This window comes from Rhagoletis pomonella, unplaced genomic scaffold, assembly GCF_013731165.1.
Source record: "Rhagoletis pomonella isolate Grant_MI unplaced genomic scaffold, Rhpom_1.0 Rhpom_scaffold_00010, whole genome shotgun sequence".
Lineage (NCBI taxonomy): Eukaryota > Metazoa > Arthropoda > Insecta > Diptera > Tephritidae > Rhagoletis > Rhagoletis pomonella.
The window spans coordinates 29286399-29296303 of record NW_023458564.1 but is presented as its reverse complement, the minus strand read 5'-3'; the positions used below and the strand labels follow the sequence as shown (position 1 = coordinate 29296303).

General features: G+C 36.2%; 1 long non-coding RNA gene across 1 annotated transcript in view; it reads left to right on the top strand.

The window, feature by feature from the left end:
* The first annotated feature begins 6515 nt into the window (after positions 1–6515).
* The window catches only part of LOC118746221, a 6568-nt gene continuing 3178 nt past the window's right edge, over positions 6516–9905 (top strand). The window contains exon 1 of the long non-coding RNA XR_004993812.1: positions 6516–6567. This is a non-coding gene — a long non-coding RNA (uncharacterized LOC118746221). The remainder of the gene's footprint in view (positions 6568–9905) is intronic.

The window sequence follows — 9905 nt, the reverse complement described above, 5'->3', positions numbered from 1 at the left end:
TTCATTAACGTACGATTGAAGTGAATCTTTACATACAAATAAAAACTAAGTTTTTTAAAGCGTTTCGCTTGCTTAATACATAGTACAAAATAGAAGTTTCATTTGTATTGAGCAGCAGTGCTCTTAAAATTAGTTATTTGCAACAACTGCAATTATTCGTGTTTTTAAGTACCCACCCGACCAACGTACACGAGAATGCATACGTATTAGATATTTTAGCAACACTTTCACTTACAAAACTATTGAGAACGGGGTCCGGAAAAGTATCGTACAAGTATTACCTGTCGCTCAGTTTGTGGCAGCAGAACTCTCATTCTCGACATGCGTTTTTAAAAGGTTTTTCGAAGTGTTATCGATAGTGGAAACGTAGTTCAGGCGGAAGTTATTGCGATCCGTTTTGCTATCGCGAAATTAATGAAAGCGGCAATGTTTTCGATCTGTTCTATTATCGAGAAAGTAGCGAAAACGAAAGTTATTTCGATCCGTTTACCCATCGGGAATGCATCGAGAGAAGAATCGTAAGCAAACATTAAAATTACTAGTGTACGATGATTTGAGCTGTTCCATTCCAGTTTATTCCCATATTAAAAGAAAACTTTTAAAATTTTAAGAGTTGTTTTATATTTCACATAATGGAGAATTACAACAGTTTAGTTTTCTGAAGATTTAAAACAAAAATTCAGTTTATATAAACTCATTTAAATGCAATTTAAGTAAATGTTTTAAAAATTAAAATCATAAATATCCATTAGTTAAAAATTATAACATGTACATGCAGTTAAAACACATAGTCGCGTATTCATAGTCCAGCAACTAAGTCGAAACTAACAAAGTTGCAACTTAAATTTAAGTACCAACTTAAAATTTACCTCTATTCATAGTCGCATTTCAGACTTCTACTAAGTAGTTTCGACTGACCCTTAGTGATTGGGACAATTGGAGAAGTATGCATGTTCATATTAGTAGGGGTCTTCCCTTAAACTCGTAAAAGCCTCGTAAACCTTGTAAAGCTCGTAAATTTACGAGCCTCGAAAAAGAACTGTCAAAATTTTCAAGGAGTCTCTCGTAAAATTACAAGGCAAATTTGATGCGCAAACGACCTCGTAAACTTCAGTGTTGCCGAGGGGCCAAAATTTTTATACTAAAATGTATGATAAAATAAGCTGCCTTATCCTGAGTTTCGCACGAAAAAAATTTCACCCGAAAATTTTTATTCCGCCCATAGTAATTACATGGAAACCAAAAGTGAAAAGTGAACCGGTTCGGTTCTTTAAACTCATGATATGGCTGAATGAAAATGAAAAAATAATAATAAGCGAGTATAATGAATGAATTTCATCCACTAACTGTTTTGACTTAGGTTTTCTGATAATTTTCGGCATTTTGTATTTTAGCCAAGAGTGATAAAGACAAGACGGTGAGATGTTATGGAAAATCCTACGAAACAAAAATTGCTTCACAAAATCCTGGTTAATCTGCCAAACAGTCACTTTACGCACCTCTTTACACCTTTTCAAATAGGGGGCGTTCCCATAAAAGCCTCGTAAACTTACGAGTTTTACATAGTTTAAGGGCCGGTTGTTCAATGTCTCGTTATCACTACTTGCCGGTTAAACATCATTATCGACGATTTCGACATCATGCATATAACATGTGATCGATAAAGCAGTCGTTGTATCTAACCGGAGCTTCTACCTCCGATTTTTGCTAATCAGACATTGAACAACCGGCCCTAAGACTTTACGATTTTAAGGCCGGTTGTTCAATGTCTGATTAGCACTAATCGGAAGTAGAAGCTCCGGTTACGCACAGCGACTGCTTTATCGATCACATGTTATATGAATGATGTTGAAAACGTCGATAATGATGTTTAACGGGCAAGTATATTAACTAGACATTCAAGAACCAGCCCGAAAAAGCTCTGTTATGCCTACTTGGTAGTGCATGCACTGCTATACCACTTTTACGTAGAAATCAAAAACCAACAGACTTCTACGTATGTAATGCTATGCGTTATGTAACCGCTTATAGGGCATTCGCACGAGGCGATTTTATAGGCAACAAAAGTTGAATGCGAAGTTGAATGAGAAGTTGAAAGTGAAAAAGTTGCCATCCCTATTCAGACGAGGCGATTTTCGATTCAACACGAATTGTTATTTACATTATTGAAAATGAATTTAAATCGCAAAATTTTATCAAATTTGGTAAGCTGAAAGATAAAATAAAAGTAAAAAAGAAAAAAAGTATGTATACAGAATGTAAACAACCACAGGGTTGCAAGGAAAAAAAGTTGAACGAGCTCAAAGTTGGCTGGCGACCAACTTTGTTGAAAGCGATTAGTTGATAGGCCGTTCGGACGAGGGGATTTTTGCTTTCAACTAAAAGTTGACTGAAAAATCGCCTCGTGCGAAAGCCCTATTATACGTGAAGCTCATTTAACAGATTCCTTCAGTGACAACTCTAAGCAATGACAAGTATGCATAACAGCAGAGAATCCCTTAAGTGCTCATTTACACACGGCGCAACTCGACGTTTGTAGGAGAGAGTGTGACGAGGAAAGGAGAGGGGCACCGAGTTGCTCGTGCTCGGGCAACACGCTTTGTGCTCTCTTTCGCCTGTGTAAATTGAACCGCTGTTCACAGCTGACAACAACAATTGCATACACACAAATCGCCGTGTGTAAATGAAACGAGCAACACCAAAAGGGAATGTGAAAAATCGCGTCGACAAAAGTTTCCGTGTATAAACACAGTCTAAGTGAAAAAGTGTGCATGTATTGCTATTTTCATGTCAGTATTGTCCGGTGTAAACCCTAAGTAAAGTAGTGCGGCAACTTGACGGCCAAGGCAAAAATCTTAAACCCCTGCCAGATAGAATACTTTGCGCAAGTGGCGCCAAGGATGGACTTGATGTGACGTAAAAGAACGTAGGGCAGCGCCACAATGAAGGTATTCCGTTTGCAAACAAAAATCAGCTGTTCTTTATGACCGCGTACTTGAGGGTTTACACAATCAAGTTTGCAGACACAATAGCAATACATTCGCACTTGTTTACTTATATATTCACACTTCTCTCATTGCCTTCGTCACTGGCTTTAAATTTTCGAATACAGTTTATTATATGGATGCCTACTTTACTCAAACAATGTGACAAATAATACATATTCTCAATTTTCTTGTTTTGTATAAACGCAAGGTAATACAACACTTTTACACCGCATTTATTTCGGTATTAATTCTATAGTTTTCACTTCAGGATAACACAGATAAAGGAACGGGCATATATAGGTCCAATCCCGTATTCCTTGGACTAAGGGCCGGTTACTCAATGTCTGGTTAACGCTAATCTCCCGTTGAACATAGTTATCGACGTTACCGACTCCCTGTTGTATGCATGGAGTCGAAGACGTCGATAACGATGTTTAACCTCAGATTAGTGTTAACCAGACATTGAGTAACCGGCCCTAAAACTAGTAAAAATGTCAAAAAATAAAAAAATCGCTCAGAGCGAGGGTGTAACACTGGAAAGTACGGGATCGCTTTCTAGTACAAAAATATTAACTTCTGACAACTTTATTATAACCTCCAAATTCGGGTTGTAAATTTTTGTTTATTTTGTATGTAAACGCACTCAGATCAGCATGTAAATAACCAAATATACATTCAGATTCATCAGAATCCACTTACAATATTAAGGGCCGGTTACTCAATATCTGGTTATCACTAATCTGCGGATAAACATCGTTATCGACGTTACCGACTCCCTGTTATATGCATGGAGTCGAAGACGTCGATAACGATGTTTAACCGCAGATTAGTGTTAACCAGACAATGAGTAGCCGGCTCTAAATTTAATACTTTAAACATGCATTTGCAGAGTGCACTTCTCTTTTGTTTACAATTTGGTTGTCAAACTACAGCTGATCGCTTGACACATTTACCAGGGCTCGAATCGTCACATACGATATCGTACTACACTTCAGGTAAAAACACAATTTTCGGATTATGACACACGCGAACGTACTCTTTGTCCCACTCAGCTTATACTGCCTGTCGTATCTCGTAATTTTCTTTCGTATCGTTTTCGATCCGTGAACGGATGTTACGATTCGAGGCCAGAATTCACCAGCAAAAAATTTACGGACTAAAACTGGTAACTTCTGACTGAGAGAGGACCTTATTTACTCTCTTTTTTGTCCTCTCAATAGTCAGAAAACCGAGTACTGGATCGATTTCCAGCAAAATCTGACTAATTCTGACAATTTCTGATTAGTCCGGATTCGTACGGAATCGCAACTTATTTTTGTTGTAAGCATGGGTTGCCTCGTGCTCTTTTTTACAAAAAACTTTAGAAACCCGTAGTAGAAAGCGTAGCAAATTTCTTAAGAACTGCGTACTGCCTCAAGAAACTTTTACACAAGAAAACTTCTTAGCCATTTCTTGTACGTCATTTTGTATGGAACTTTTGCTTTTCTTGAGAGCTGCATACTGGCCTTTAAGGAAATTTAACACAAGAAAATTTCTTAGCCATTTCTTGTGCGTCTTTTTGTGTGGAGTTTTTGCTTTCCTTGAGAGCTGGGTTAAGGGCCTGTGCCAATTGTAAGAAATGAGTAAATTTTGACGGATTAAAGTAAAAATTTGACATTTCTCGTGGTGAATAAGAACGTCAAAATTTTACCTAGCTCATGGGGCTAGGTAAAATTTTGACAGCTTATAAACATGCATACACATAATAATGCTTGGCGGTAATAAAGAGTGAACATGAAAATGAAAGCTGAAAAAGCACAAAAAAGTGTACGTTACTTGTAACTTATAATATATAAATTTTAACAATTTCAGCAACACACAAAAATAGAGCTTTTTGCACGAGCGTTTGTTTAGTTTTTCAACTGTCAAAATTGTACTTTGCATTTGGCACAGCAAAATTCAATTTATTTGTACACCATAACAAATTTTTCCACCCCGTCTCACCTTGGAGAAAACAGTTACCGATTGGCACAGGCCCTAAATAAAAAAGCTCTAGTGACTAACAGTTACTTTTTGTGGTGAACATGGATTTTGGGACTATTTGGAGCGTGTGTGAATCAGTAACAAAGTTCGCGTCGAATAAATTTTTGACAACTATGAGGTGAATAAAATTTTAGTAGCTCAAGAGGCTAGTAAAATTTTTGGTAAATGCATAGAAAATTTTGACAATCGCAAAGATTGTTGATGTGTGTAATTTTTCGTTAAATAAAAGCTTAAATTGATGAATTGCAATCAACGATGGTAGATGTGTTCTTAAAATATAAATTTCACTTCAATTTGTAATATTTTATTCCGCATAAACCTGCGGTTATCAAAAATTTACTGGTGTCAAAAAAGATTTAATTTCACACAGCAGATTGGCAAAACTGTGTCACCATAGTAAAAATATTATTCAACAGCTTTACTCATAGAACTTTGTTACCGATTCACACACGCCCTTGGTATTCAGTAAGCTGTCTCACGTCTCTAGTCTAAAAAAAAGTCACTAATTTGTCAGTTGGCTCTGAGCTGGTCACAAAAGGAAAAATGTGGAGGAAAAAAATTTCTTTTGTTTTATTTAAAAAACGCGAAAATGAAGCAAAGAAATATTTGTTCAACAACAATTTCATTAGGAAATATACCAAATGCTTTAATATCGTAAAATTTCTTAAAATTTTTTGTTTGGTTTTTGAAACCTTAAAATCTAAAGATTATGTAAAAAATTGAACTAACCAAAAAAAAAAAAAGAAAAAGTTAAATATAAAAATGAAAAATCCTCTGCGCCCGAGGAGAATTCGAACCCGGATCTCTCGAGCGGCAATCTAATGCTTTGACCACTCGACCATTGCGATTCTTGGAGCGACGCGAGCAAAAGGCATACATAAATGCTATCAGTTGACTGTCTGTGGTTGTTTTCACCACACTTTTTGTGACTCTCTCCTACTGAATACCCAAATAATTCCAAGTCACAAGATTAGTTACTAATTGCTAGTCTCAAATTTAGTGACTTCAGATGAGACTGAATTACTGAATACCAGGGTTAGTCAGGAAAATATTACTAAAGACGTTGTAAACGAGAATTTTAAGTTGTTTCGTTGACCACGCCATCTTGAAGTGCAAATATAGGGTGCATTTCAAAACGTCAAAATACAAAGCATCAGTCTCTTTGGTTTCTAAACCTCAATAGATTCCAATTTCAAATGTGTGTAACCACGGTTTTCTACTAGGTTGCGCAAGTTAGACTTTTTCTTCTAGTGTGGTTTAGAGATAAAAGAGACTGATGCTTTGTATGTTGACGTTTTGGAACGTACCCAGACTATCAAGTTGCGGGAAACCTACGCCGCAACTATCAATTTAATCGAATATTGACAAGAAGTTTGTGTGATCAACTTGAAAACGAGTTATCGATCGTGTAGTTGCGCTGTAATAGAAATTTATTTCTGAAATCCCTCAAAATGATGCAAGTTGCCAGATTTCTGTTAGTTATTTTTAGTTGAAGAATATGGCATCCTCTTGACGAAATAAAGCGAATGCAATATGGCGTCGTTGTGCTGTGTCGTGGGTACGTATTGGGTTGTGAAAATTTTCTAATTTATTAAATATCTCCATAAAATATATCGAATATGTGCTATCTTTGCTATTTTCGTATGTACAAGTGTTAATTTAATCATAAAAATTTGTTTAATTTGTGAGAACTATGTTTAAAGCTTTTTTAAAAGCACTGAAAATTGCTCCAGAAAAGTGTACTCTTGTAGCGTCGACAGGCGAGCCGTCTTGAAAAAAAAATTGTCTGTTTTCGTGCCAATGTATGCTAATGGTGTTATTGTATGCCAGATAAAAAATATTAACAATATTCAAAAAGTGTATCAGTTAAATAAACGTGACTGAATTTATTGGTATAAATAATGAAATTCTACCGGCTAGGATTGGAGCTACGAGTGGAAAACATACGTACATATACACATATTTTGTGTAGACAGTGAACTTTGCCTACGTGTGTATACGGCCACTTTAATGCAGTTTGGTGTATGGGGGTCCCACATCAGCTTCCGAAATGCTTCAAAATTCAGTATTGCTCCTCAAGCAGAAGGGGCGTTACAACGCAATGCACAGAAAAATCAATAATGCAGTTGTAGGACGTCCAACGTGTTACGGCTAAAAATCCAGGAAACACTGCCTTTAAAGATTTGCTAATTGGGGTGTTGTTAGGTTTTCATATGACAGATGAAATATGTATTCAACAAACTTTCTCCAATTGCCGGCACATGCAATTTTTTAATGAATATTTAAATATTCACATGTGTATGTACATTGGTAATTATATGTATGTTTGCATGCACTTATGTACATATCTTAATACGAACTTGTGTTTAATTTATATATGTACAAAGACTAATATTCCTATCAATCTACATATGTATATAACGGTCTAGTTTATCCTGATTATAAATTCTTTTCGATGTATTTAGTTTGCCTTGGATTCTAAATTCCCATTAACTTTTTGGATATATGGAATGGAGGGCGTAGTTATGTATAAAGACTATAAAGCAGACAGTAGCAAAAAACTGAATATTACTCCTTATGCTTCAAGTATGGAAGATTCTGGTAAGAAGAGAAAATACATTTTACGTGTAGTTACAAATAGATACTCACTAAAGGATCCAGGTTCGTCCCTGAAACATCCAATCAAATTTTTTTTCTAATAGCAATGGTCCTCTAGCGGGCATCCAACTCTCCGAGTGTATTTCGGCCACGGAAAATTTATCTACCGTTCGGTAGCGGCGTAAAACTAAAGATTACTCCATTTGTACGGCAACTTAGAGCGCTCACCTCGAATCGGAGGAAAAGTTCGGCCAAGCTCCTAGCAAAAGAGTGAAGCGCCAAAAATTTCGTGTGTGCTTTCCCGTTACTCCATACACATGTACTAGGGAATTCAATCCCGGAAAATTTTCTGTGTCTCGAAATCCCGGGATAACAATTCCGGGATCACCAGATTTTAACTGATTCATTTACAGAATGAAAGAAGTTGAAAAGGAAAAAATGAATTCATTTGACATGAAGCACGAGAAATACAGAACACCAAAATTTGAAGTCAAAGTTAACTTGAGCCATTTGCACTTGGAAGTGAATTTCAGGACCTGCCTGAATCCTGTACTTGTTCAAATATTTTGTGCAAGAACTGCATAGTAAAATAATATATTATTACACTATGCAAGAATTGTGTAATGATGAAAAATCTGATAGCAATTGACAACACAAGCTTCTACAGTGTGGCAGAGTTGTTGTTCATTTTATTTTGTTGGCGTTTTTTGGAAAGGGATTTCTGCAAATATAAGTAACTGTTTTTGATAAGTAAAATAGATATTTTAGAATATGTACTATACAAAAGATTTCAACATCAAATTATGTACTTTTTTACTAAGGGGCATTATGCTCCTCTAAGACCAAATGTGGTGACAATGAATCTGTGTGATTTGACAAAGGCGAACCTACTGTAAAATGCAAAAAATGGTGATGAAGTCGAAATCCCGAAAGATCTCGGGATCCCGGGATTCGAATTTTTGCATCCCTAAATCCCGGGATTGTTAAAATGCTTCGGGATTAAATTCCCTAATATGTGCATACCACGGGTAATATCTGCACAAGCCACTACTATGCGTGGTTCCCTTATATTTATACCACTTGTGCGCAAGGGTAGATATAACTTTGTTAACATAACGCTTGTTTTTAATTTTTAACCGACTTCCAAAAAAGGAGGAGGTTATCAGTTCGTCGGAATATTTTATTTTTTTTTATTTATGTATGTTACCGCATAACTTTGGACCACGTTAACCGATTCTTTTTGCATCGGAAAGGTAGTGTCTCAGAGGTGGTCCCATACTAATCTGGTTGAGATCCGATCAGTGGATCATGAGATATATATATGTGATCTGGTCTAAGGAAAGGGGGCTTAGGTGTCAAAAAATCAATTTTCACTTTTTGGTTGATTCGGATGGAAGATGAGATGCTTTTTCACGTGGTGAAAAGCAGAAAATCCTAACTTGCTTAGAAGTGTACTAAAAATGTAAAGAGTAAAAATACGACAAAATATAATTTATTTACACGATGAACTATAATAATATTCCGCCCAACAACAACACTAACTGGACCACCAACAACATGTACTGGACGTCCGGCGCGGAGAACAATTAACGAGATAATGAGAAACTGACGAATCGAGTTGCTTACTTTTAACAGCTTTTTCACAGAAGACTAGTTTTCGCACGTAAGCTCCCTTTTCGTAGACCAGGTCACATATATATATATATATATTTTTTATATGGGAGTTGAAGCCGGTTTTTTTTTTGCTAAAAATTACTTGTGATAAACTACTCTCCACTCAATTGCGTGTGTAATGATTGGGAAAATTTTGGCATAGCGTGCATTTTTTAAGTGCAGCAGACAGACATATAAGACCGATGGTACTTCTGCCATGAAAAAGAGCTTGTCATGAAAATACAATCGCCGTTGACACTTTGTTCTCACTCCAAATACATCCGAAAGCTTAACCCTTATATACGAAGTGATGGCACAAATGTACCACCAAGCGACGAAAATATTTCGACATCCAAATTACTTACGGTCATAAAATTTCATGATAGCCTTGTCACTTATTATTATCGGTGGCCGCTGTGGTGTAGTGGTAAGCAAGTAGTCAAGCCCTGGGCTCGAATCGTAACATCCGTTCCATGGATAACTTAATTTGTGACACACAATGGCTAGAGGCGTCGCCTGAGTGCATTCTTTCATATATTTATGTATGTGCCAGTTTTACCGTTATATATTTTTGATCTACTCGTTTATTCCATGGGGTATTCATGCTTTATTTAAAATAAAAAATTAAATTAGTATACCGTTTTA